The following is a 7,625-nucleotide window of genomic DNA, read 5'->3' as shown; positions in this document are numbered from 1 at the left end:
CTGACTAGTCGTAATTACATTTTGGATAGTTGGAATTGTCATTCAAGATATCTGTAACATAATTGTGACTAGTCGAAACGACAGATATCTGCAATGACATCATTGAAAACGACATTCAACTCGTCACACACCTTAAATGACAATTGAAGATATCTGTAATTCAGTTTTGCCTAGGCAGAATGAAAGTTAAAGATATCTCAAACGTCATTATAACTAGTGCAAATTATTGTGCATGATGTAATTTCCCCTCCCCACCATAATCAAAAAAGAAGTGGGTTAATTTCCTTATTTGGAAGAAGAAAGAAGCTGCATTGGCTTTAATCGAAAAAAAAAAAAACAATAAAAAAACACCAGAAAATGTTTACATGTTTCCAGCATGACACAAATTGTATTCATTTGCATTAGCCTGGGGGGTCTCTCAAAAATATTGGCAACATGCAATGTTTGCCATGCATTTCTATGTTTATGACCATGCTTAAAATTAGTAGATTATTGTTGACGAAAGATTTATGCTTGAGAGAGATTCACACTAATTCACTTTAATGAAGATGCTTACATGCATGCAATTCTTGCCATGGAAGTGCAATAACATTTGATTGATTGAACTTCCTTAGATGAGAAAAAACAGTTCTCAGATTAGTTTTTTTTTTCCCACAGTAAAAATCCATGATGAGCTAACAGCATTAAAAAGACGATTAAAAACTCCTTCACCCTCGACATGGTGCTAATTAAAAGTGAACAGTTAACAGGTGCTATGTGATTTGATGATTTGAACAACAACACGCTCTGCTCCCGCCTAAAGTGGGATGCGGCCGAGCCTAATTTGCATACAGATATCTGCAACGTCATTTCGCCTAGTCAAAACTCTAATTCAAGATATCTGTAATTACATTTTGACTAGGCAGAATGAAAGTTACAGATATCTCAAATTTCAGATATCTCTAATCAAAATTCATTTTAAGATATCTATAAATTGTTAATAGATATCTACAATTAAATTATGACTATCCCTAACTCCAGTTTGAGATATCTACAATGCCATTTTGACTAGTTATAATTCCAGTAACAGATATCTACAACATACTTTCGCCTAGTCCAAACTTAATTTAAGATATCTAAAAAGGAACATGTAGATATCTTGAATTGAGGTGAATTAAAGATATCTTGAATTGGAGTTAGTACTAGTCATAATCAAATTGTAGATATCTTAAACTGGAATTACAGATATCTACAATTCAGTTGCAGATATCCGTAATTCACATAGTGGATATCTGCAACTGAATCGTAGATATCTGTAATGACAAACCCCATACAAATGAATGGCAAAAGTGATGTCATTTGTCCTAGGAAGAATGTCTTTGTGGATATCTGAAATGGCAATTATGGATAGGAAGAATGTAATTGCGGATATCTGAAATGTTCTTTTTGACTAGGCAAAACTGAATTACAGATATCTGCAACACATATCCAGTCTAGCTGTTAAATGTTAAAATGGCTTGAAAATGAGAATGAACCTCATTGGTTCTTGCTGAAGCTCAAACGTGCCGCGTAACACGAGAATGAACCTCAGTGGTTCTCGCAGAAGCTCAAACGTGATGCGTAACACGAGAAGGAACCTCATTGGTTTTTGCAGAAGCTCAAACGTGCTGCGTAACACGAGAATGAACCTCATTGGTTCTTGCAGAAGCTCAAAAGTGATGCGTAACATGAGAATGAACCTCATTGGTTCTTGCAGAAGCTCAAAAGTGATGCGTAACACGAGAATGAACCTCATTGGTTCTTGCAGAAGCTCAAACGTGCCGCGTAACACGAGAATGAACCTCATTGGTTCTTGCAGAAGCTCAAACGTGATGCGTAACACGAGAATGAACCTCATTGGTTCTTGCTGAAGCTCAAACGTGCCGCATAACACGAGAATGAACCTCATTGGTTCTTGCAGAAGCTCAAATGTGATGCGTAACACGAGAATGAACCTCATTGGTTTTTGCTGAAGCTCAAACGTGATGCGTAACACGAGAATGAACCTGATTGGTTCTTGCAGAAGCTCAAACGTGCTGCGTAACACGAGAATGAACCTGATTGGTTCTTGCAGAAGCTCAAACGTGCCGCGTAACACAAGAAGGAACCTCATTGGTTCTTGCAGAAGCTCAAAAGTGATGCGTAACCTGAGAATGAACCTCATTGGTTCTTGCAGAAGCTCAAACGTGATGCGTAACACGAGAATGAACCTCATTGGTTCTTGCAGAAGCTCAAACGTGATGCGTAACACGAGAATGAACCTCATTGGTTTTTGCTGAAGCTCAAACGTGCTGCGTAACACGAGAATGAACCTCATTGGTTCTTGCAGAAGCTCAAACGTGATGCGCAACACGAGAAGGAATCTCATTGGCTCTTGCAGAAGCTCAAAAGTGATGCGTAACCTGAGAATGAACCTCATTGGTTCTTGCAGAAGCTCAAACGTGATGCGTAACACGAGAATGAACCTCATTGGTTCTTGCAGAAGCTCAAACGTGATGCGTAACACGAGAATGAACCTCATTGGTTCTTGCTGAAGCTCAAACGTGCTGCGTAACACGAGAATGAACCTCATTGGTTCTTGCAGAAGCTCAAAAGTGATGCGTAACACGAGAATGAACCTCATTGGTTCTTGCAGAAGCTCAAAAGTGATGCGTAACACGAGAATGAACCTCATTGGTTCTTGCAGAAGCTCAAACGTGCTGCGTAACACGAGAATGAACCTCATTGGTTCTTGCAGAAGCTCAAACGTGCTGCGTAACACGAGAATGAACCTCATTGGTTCTTGCTGAAGCTCAAACGTGATGCGTAACACGAGAATGAACCTCATTGGTTCTTGCAGAAGCTCAAAAGTGATGCGTAACACGAGAATGAACCTCATTGGTTCTTGCAGAAGCTCAAACGTGATGCGTAACACGAGACTGAATCTGATTGGTTCTTGCAGAAGCTCAAAAGTGATGCGTAACATGAGAATGAACCTCATTGGTTCTTGCAGAAGCTCAAAAGTGATGCGTAACACGAGAATGAACCTCATTGGTTCTTGCAGAAGCTCAAACGTGCCGCGTAACACGAGAATGAACCTCATTGGTTCTTGCAGAAGCTCAAACGTGATGCGTAACACGAGAATGAACCTCATTGGTTCTTGCTGAAGCTCAAACGTGCCGCATAACACGAGAATGAACCTCATTGGTTCTTGCAGAAGCTCAAATGTGATGCGTAACACGAGAATGAACCTCATTGGTTTTTGCTGAAGCTCAAACGTGATGCGTAACACGAGAATGAACCTGATTGGTTCTTGCAGAAGCTCAAACGTGCTGCGTAACACGAGAATGAACCTCATTGGTTCTTGCAGAAGCTCAAACGTGCCGCGTAACACAAGAAGGAACCTCATTGGTTCTTGCAGAAGCTCAAAAGTGATGCGTAACCTGAGAATGAACCTCATTGGTTCTTGCAGAAGCTCAAACGTGATGCGTAACACGAGAATGAACCTCATTGGTTCTTGCTGAAGCTCAAACGTGCCGCATAACACGAGAATGAACCTCATTGGTTCTTGCAGAAGCTCAAATGTGATGCGTAACACGAGAATGAACCTCATTGGTTCTTGCAGAAGCTCAAACGTGATGCGTAACACGAGAATGAACCTCATTGGTTCTTGCAGAAGCTCAAACGTGATGCGTAACACGAGAATGAACCTCATTGGTTCTTGCAGAAGCTCAAACGTGATGCGTAACACGAGAATGAACCTGATTGGTTCTTGCAGAAGCTCAAAAGTGATGCGTAACACGAGAATGAACCTCATTGGTTCTTGCAGAAGCTCAAAAGTGATGCGTAACACGAGAATGAACCTCATTGGTTCTTGCAGAAGCTCAAAAGTAGGGCTGTAGTCAACCAAAGAAATCCTTAGTCGACCAAAGTCTTGTCCTGCGCAACGATTAGTCGACTAAAAAAAAAAAAAAAAAAAAAAAAAAGACGCGATGTTTTGATTGAACGTTTTTTAACAATTGTCATAGAGCATTTATAAAACAACAACGAAAAACCATCAAAAATACATAAAACTATAATAATAATACAATTCTTTGAAAATTAAGTGATTTTTTTTTAACTGCAAAAAGTGAGGAGCTCTGTCCTAGGTCTATAGTGACAGTCACAATCGCGCACCTGACCACACCACACGCTACAAAAAAATATAACTGCTATCTGCCACAATGAAAAATCCTAACAAAAGCTCTCGTTTATACAGGCTGTATATTCTTCTTTACTTTCAAAGCTATAGGTTAACTTTTGTCCAGCCTATCTAGGCGTTTTAAAACAAACACACACAAAAACCCAAAGAGCCTAAAAAAACAATCCTAATAATAATAGGCTTTATTGTAGGACCGCATATAGGTTTATTTTCGTTGTGTTACATTATTTAGGCTATTTTCAAATGCGTCAAGTGTACAAATAAAAACAAAAACATATCAAGAAAACACAATCTATTGAGTCAGCATGATAAAGCCGTTAAAGGGACTGCTCACGTCTTTTGCGCGCTCAAGTTCGATTTCAAATGTAGGCGCGCGGTGTGCGCTAATGATGGAAGCAACGGTCGCGGTGCGAGTCGACGCGCTCTTTTTTTTCCAAGTGCGTCCACGCCGCATCGAGATACAAACATATAGTGTATAAAAACATAAAAACCGAAACAAGTAGCGTTCTAACTGAATGAATACAGCTAAACTACCTATATCCCTTACTGAGCACGAAGCAGCAGCGCAGCCAGCCACAGGTGCGAACCGAGTGTTCTATGTGTGTGCGCTAAACTGTGGCGCTGTTACAAAATAGCCTAAATTAAAGCATTTAAAGTTGGGGATAAACCATAGGCTAATTATATTTAGAATACAGTAATATTTAACTCCTTATAAAGGAATAAATATCAAGGAGTAAATCATTGAAAATTTCTTTCTATTGGTAAAAAAAAAAAAATGCAACTGGTCGACCAATAAGAATGTCAGTCGACCAAGACGGCATCGACCGATTAGTCGACTAAACGACTAAAGTTGACAGCCCTACTCAAAAGTGATGCGTAACACGAGAATGAACCTCATTGGTTCTTGCAGAAGCTCAAAAGTGATGCGTAACACGAGAATGAACCTCATTGGTTCTTGCAGAAGCTCAAAAGTGATGCGTAACACGAGAATGAACCTCATTGGTTCTTGCAGAAGCTCAAACGTGATGCGTAACACGAGAATGAACCTCATTGGTTCTTGCTGAAGCTCAAACGTGCCGCGTAACACGAGAATGAACCTCATTGGTTCTTGCAGAAGCTCAAACGTGATGCGTAACACGAGAATTAACCTCATTGGTTTTTGCAGAAGCTCAAAAGTGATGCGTAACACGAGAATGAACCTCATTGGTTCTTGCAGAAGCTCAAACGTGATGCGTAACACAAGACTGAACCTGATTGGATCTTGCAGAAGCTCAAACGTGCCGCGTAACACGAGAAGGAACCTCATTGGTTCTTGCAGAAGCTCAAAAGTGATGCGTAACTTGAGAATGAACCTCATTGGTTCTTGCAGAAGCTCAAACGTGATGCGTAACACGAGAATTAACCTCATTGGTTTTTGCAGAAGCTCAAAAGTGATGCGTAACACGAGAATGAACCTCATTGGTTCTTGCAGAAGCTCAAACGTGATGCGTAACACAAGACTGAACCTGATTGGATCTTGCTGAAGCTCAAACGTGCCGCGTAACACGAGAAGGAACCTCATTGGTTCTTGCAGAAGCTCAAAAGTGATGCGTAACTTGAGAATGAACCTCATTGGTTCTTGCAGAAGCTCAAACGTGATGCGTAACACGAGAATGAACCTGATTGGTTCTTGCAGAAGCTCAAACGTACTGCGTAACACGAGAATGAACCTGATTGGTTCTTGCAGAAGCTCAAACGTGCCGCGTAACACGAGAAGGAACCTCATTGGTTCCTGCAGAAGCTCAAAAGTGATGCGTAACCTGAGAATGAACCTCATTGGTTCTTGCAGAAGCTCAAACGTGATGCCTAACACGAGAATGAACCTCATTGGTTCTTGCAGAATCTCAAACGTGCTGCGTAACACGAGAATGAACCTCATTGGTTCTTGCAGAAGCTCAAACGTGATGCGTAACACGAGAAGGAACCTCATTGGTTCTTGCTGACGCTCAAACGTGCTGCGTAACACGAGAATGAACCTCATTGGTTCTTGCAGAAGCTCAAACGTGATGCGTAACACGAGAATGAACCTCATTGGTTCTTGCAGAAGCTCAAACGTGCTGCGTAACACGAGAATGAACCTCATTGGTTCTTGCAGAAGCTCAAACGTGATGCGTAACACGAGAATGAACCTCATTGGTTCTTGCAGAAGCTCAAACGTGATGCGTAACACGAGAATGAACCTCATTGGTTCTTGCTGAAGCTCAAACGTGATGCGTAACACGAGAATGAACCTCATTGGTTCTTGCAGAAGCTCAAACGTGATGCGTAACACGAGAATGAACCTCATTGGTTCTTGCAGAAGCTCAAACGTGATTCAAAACGTCTTTTCAAAACGTGAAAAGAAGCTCAACATTGGTTGATGAATATCTAAAGTGAGCAGAACTAATCTGGACAAAGAAACAAACTCAAATAATATAAGAGTTTACACATTCAGTTAAAAATGAAAAATACACTAATAAAAAGTGAGATAGAAAGCTCTTGAAATGTAGGCCATTCTTCTTTAGATACCTTCAAACATTAAACAAGCTATAATGTCTGCAGAGACGATCCTGACCTCCCTGGGGCCCTAAGCTAAATTCTGTTAAGGGCCCCTCCAACCTGACCAGCCCGGTCACTGACCCATGAGCCATGCAAACCATTTGCCATTGCCACACAGTCACTCGACACCCCAGTGCTCCCACTACAATCCTCCCTCCTTTAGTACTAATGAAAATGTAATTCCTGATATCAGAAATAGACTGTTACTAGAAAAACTAGTTTCACATTTTAATTGTTGATATCAAAAATGCATCCTGTAAATTAATAAAAGCTCAAATGGCTTGCTATAGCATGTCACTGTGTTTTAAATGATAAAAGCAATACTTGATACCTGATCATTATTTACTGAGGGATATGCATCCATATTGACCAGTATGTCCAGCAAATCGACATTTTTAAATGCAATATCATGTAAATCAATAATAGTCATTGTCAATACATTGCTTCCGTCTTGCTTTATTGCAGAGTTGTGACTAAACTGATCTGGAGAATAGATAATCATTGTCTTGTTTTAAAAGTATATGTGCGCCTGTAATGAGGAGTGTCATCACGCCCATATTGTAGGTCCCCACAGATGCTGAAAAGTGCGCGTTTCATTTCGTGCACGCGCAACGCATGTTAACGCGCGACGCGGTTATCTTTTCCGAGCTGCAGTTTATAAACAAACACCGTTGCCCCTGTCGTTTATCAAACGTAATAAATAGTTGCATTTCACTCTCACTTTTTTGTCAGGCACAAAGTCACAGAACACAGCCCTGAAAGTCATTAGTAAGACAGACAGACAGACCAAAAGATGCACTAGAGGGATATGCACATAAACGTAACTTTACTGTTCTTTGCTGACATCAAA

The sequence above is a fragment of the Rhinichthys klamathensis genome, unplaced genomic scaffold (genome assembly GCF_029890125.1).
Source record: "Rhinichthys klamathensis goyatoka isolate OS25496 unplaced genomic scaffold, OSU_Roscu_1.1 h1tg000558l_1, whole genome shotgun sequence".
Lineage (NCBI taxonomy): Eukaryota > Metazoa > Chordata > Actinopteri > Cypriniformes > Leuciscidae > Rhinichthys > Rhinichthys klamathensis.
This window is presented reverse-complemented; position numbering follows the sequence as displayed.